The following is a 4,614-nucleotide window of genomic DNA, read 5'->3' as shown; positions in this document are numbered from 1 at the left end:
GTCTGAAACAGATCACCAGAACTTTTCCATTTTGCAAAACTGAAACTATATATCTTGTCAACAATAGCTTCTCTTTCCCCCTGCCTGCCAGCCCCTAATAACCACCATTCTAATTTCTGTTTCTGTGAGTTTGACTAGTTTAGTTTCCACCTCACATAAATGGAATTATACAATAATTGTCTTTTTTGCAACTGGCTTGTTTCACTTAGTATAATGTCCTTAAGATTCATTCATGTTGTATGTAGCATGAGATAGTATGTCATTCTTTTTTAAGGCAAATAGCCTATTGTATAAATATATTACACATTCTGTTTATCCATTCATCCATATGTAGATGCTTGGGTTGTTTCTACACTTTGGCTACTGTGAATAAAGCTGCTGGGAACTTTGGTGCACAAACATCTGTTCAAGTTCCTGCTTTCAATTCCTTTAGATATATACCCAGAAATAGGATGACTGGATCATATGGTAGTGCCATTTGTAATTTTTTGAGGAACTTCCAATACTTTTTTTCATAGAGGTTGTACCATTTTTCAATCCAGACAACAGTGCACAGGGTTTTAATTTCTCCACATCCTCACCAACACTTGTTATTTTCTGCTTCTTTAATAGTAGCTATCTTCATGGATGTGAGATAATATCCATTTTTGGTTTTCATTTTAATTTCTCTGATGATTAGTGATATTGAACAGCTTTTTACATAGTTGTTGGCATGTGTATATCATCTTTGAACAAACGTTATTATTACCTTTGATACAATGTCACATCAGCAGATCTGTAGAGAAAGACAAAGCCCAAGAGCAAATCTTTGAGCTTACATTTTGGAGAATGTAATTTTAGATTCTGTATCAAGTTTGAACGGGGTTAGTTCTTACACTCAAAGAATTACACAAATCTCACACGTATGAGATCAGAATGGGCCTGAAATATTATCTAGTCCAATCTCCAGCCTGGACAAGAATATAAGTAGATTTCATAGAGTAAGTTTACATATATTTAAAACACAAAATTAATTTATAAAACCACTAAAGACTTAATATAAAAGGAACATATCTATGAAACCACATTTAATACACTTGATTATAAGTACTATAGGATATGAAAAAGTGGCTACACATTAAAAAATAAAACTAAAGAGAAAGCCACCAAAATATTTGCAGTACTCATCTCTAGAAAATATAATTATGCATAGATTTCTTTTCTTTTTCATTCTTGGCATTTTCTGTTTTTTTTTTCTTTTATAAGCAGAAAAATAGTAATATTTTTTCTTTTTTAATCAGAAAAAATAGCTATTTTGTATGTTAATTTGTTATTGAGGAGATCAGTATTCCCAAATTGTGGTCCACTTATTACCTTCATCAGAACTGTCTGGAGATACACTTAAAATCCAGATATCTATAAATTATTATATATAAAATAAGCTACAAGGATATATTGTACAGCACAAGGAATATAGCCAGTAGGTTATGATAACCATAAATGGAGTATAACCTTTAAAATAGTGAATCACTATATTATACACCTGTAACACGTAATATTGTATATAACTATCCTTCAATTAAAAAAAGAAAAGAGAATCTGCCACACACAAAATAATATAAAATAAAATGCAGATTCCATGACCAAATCCCAGGCTTCCTGAGTCAGAATCCCTTCATGGTGTGGCCCAAGAATTAACATTTTAAATAAATACCCACAGGATTCTCATGCATATTAATAAGTTAATAAAGGGTTGATTAGGAGTTAAAAGCTAAAGTGCCTTCTGTCTGTACTCTGTATGTAGGCTAGAATCTCTATACAGTTCTCCTATCAACATACAAACAAGTCAAAATCCTGGTGCACTGGATTCTTAGGAAGGGTGGGCATGAACCCTCTTCCAGCAAATCTGAATTTTCTTGATTTCCTGGTGAAAGAGCTATCCAATGGGTGTAACAACTCCACTGTAGAGGCCAGAGGATACCAAGAGGTTGAAGTAACCTTAGGTCATTCAATAGTGGTCCTCATGAGTGAGTGGAGCCCATGTTTATGGACTACTTGGCCCTGTTCATCACCTTTGTGTTGCCTTGCTAGCCCTCTAAACTACGTTTAACTGTTCCTCGTCTGTGGGGTGGAGATGCTAATATCTATCTTATCAGATTCTTTTTTTTAATGATGCTGGAGACTGAAAGCTCAGAGTAATCTATGCCCTTAGAAGCATATTTTGCATTAGACACAAAGAACTTCCTAATGATTAGTGCTATTACACTAATAATAATGATAATTACACTAATAATAATAAATGATAATAATAATAATAACTAGTATTCAGCTCTCATTATGTGCTAGATACTGCTCTAAGCCTTTATAATACTTAATGTTTATCATCCTAACAATCATATAAGGTAGCTATTATTATCCTTATTTTACAGGTGAAGAAACTAAGGCTCAGAAAGGCTCAAGGTTCAGAGTAAAGAAGGAAGTGGTGGAGTCAAAACTTGAACCCAGAACATGAACACTTAACAACTTTAGGATGGACTGGTTGGATCTATCCAAAAGGTCATGTGAAAATATTAATAAGCAGTGGATGGAAGAGAGGGAAGAAGGAATTGCATCACTTAGGTAGGATGTTGAATCTATAAAGTGAATCAAGGAATTAGCCTTTTAGCAGTTGGATAGTATTTCAACAACATTAAAGCACCACATCATTCAATACATGATTCACCAAAGGAAGACTCTCCCCTACCCGGTGGGCATTTTTAGAAAGTGAGCAAATGCAGGCTGTTTCCTGTGAAAGGCCCTTGGGATTTGATTGTGTGCTGCACTGTCTGTTGCTTCCCATCAGAGAGCAATTTCTGCAGGACCCTGAGAAAGGGAGCATTATAATTTCTCCCCTCAACCTACACTTTCCCAATCCCAAGCAAGCTCACTGTTCTCAGAGGTTGTCCCCTCTGTAATAAAGACAAGAAAACTGACAAAGGTGGCGAGAGCTCCCTCCAGGTTTTTACCTTAACCAGGTAGAAGGAAACATCTTCTATCAGCCAGGTGTATTGGAAGAAGCTGGCCACTGCCTGTATATATTTGTTATTAAGCCCACATCCTTCCATGATCAAGGAAATAAAAAACAGTTTACCTGTTGTGCGTTTGTGCAAAGTCGCTTCAGTTGTGTCCAACTCTTTGTGAACCCCTGGACTGTAGCCCCCAGGCTCCTCTGTCCATGGGTTTCTCCAGGCAAGAATACTGGAGTGGGTTGCCGTTCCCTTCTCCAGGGGATCCTTCCAACCCAGGGATCACACCCAGGTCTCCTGCATTGCAGGCAGATTCTTTTACCATCTAAGCCACCAGGGAAGCTTCTCTTACTTCCAACTAAAACGCTAGGCAAATCACTTAAAAGCAGTGGAGCAAAAGAGACCTCTGACAAATGTCCCACCGACCGAGCCGGAAAAGAACCATCCAGCGTGTCAATATTCAATAATCCTTCGAAACCTTTTTCTCCTGTCTCACAAAGACACTGTCACCTTCAAGAGCAGGGAACCTATGCTTTCTACAGAAGCAACCCCATGCTCTCTCCAGAAATGCAGCAGCTCCTCCACCTGCCTTCTCCTTCTTCACAGACCCTCCTTTCCTTTACTCCTTGTCTTCATTTTGGTTCCCCTAGAAGCCAACAAGAATACACATGCCAATAGTTCATTTGGGTGTTGGTATCAGGAAATGCCAGCAGGGAAATAAGCAAGGATGGGAAGAACCAATGAGGAGAGTGTTTTCAGGCACATGAGCACTGTGGGTAATGGGTGCTTAGTCCCTCTGGGGAATTCTGGGAAACAGTGTAGATCCCATACTTCTGAATTACTGCATCTGAGAAGCAAGGGGGCTGGAGATTTATAAACCAGCTCCTACCAATCATTAGTTAAGGGCTGCTCCTGGGAGGCAATTAAATCTCCACATACCCAGCCTTCATACTCACAGCTGGACCTCTAATCACTAGAGAAAGTCACTGATGGGTGGTGCAGTTGCTGGTACAGCCTCAAGGAGACATGGGCAGGGCACCAACAGCATCTGCTATACTGGTGCCTGAGATTCCAGTCTAGTACATGGAGACCCATTAGTAAATGTCAGGGCTCGCAGAATAGGGAAGAAGATCAAGAGCTCTGGAGACAGGCTGATTGGTTTCAAACTCTGGGTTCTTAAACTTCCCTAAGCGTCAAATTCCACAAGGGATTGTTGTGGGGATTAAATAAGGTAATTCACATTTAAAAAAGAAAACAACAAACACCCAGTATTGCGACTGACATATAGTATATATTCCCCAAAATGCTAGTTATTAATATTATTCTTAGCACTGGATCCCCTTAAACCTAGTCAGACCTTAAAATGTTCTGCCTGGCCAGTTTGCCCTGCAGGAACCCAGAAGTTCTAGTCTTGCTACTGGCACAGCGTTTACACTGAGGTCAGCAACTAGAACAGTGAGCCAACTAGTCTTGAAGACCGGGCCAGAGGGAGCCCTGAATTCTCATCAGAGGGGGAAAGGGTTATCTGAAGCTGAGTGGGGCTCAGTAGATCCCACAAAATAGATACAGATCTCCCAAGGAAGGCATAGGTTTCAGGACAGGACATGGTCCGAATCATCCCCTCCATATT

Source organism: Cervus canadensis, chromosome 14 (assembly GCF_019320065.1).
Source record: "Cervus canadensis isolate Bull #8, Minnesota chromosome 14, ASM1932006v1, whole genome shotgun sequence".
In the NCBI taxonomy this organism is placed as follows: Eukaryota; Metazoa; Chordata; class Mammalia; order Artiodactyla; family Cervidae; genus Cervus; species Cervus canadensis.
The sequence above is the reverse complement of the archived record's forward strand: the minus strand, read 5'-3'. Positions refer to the sequence as shown.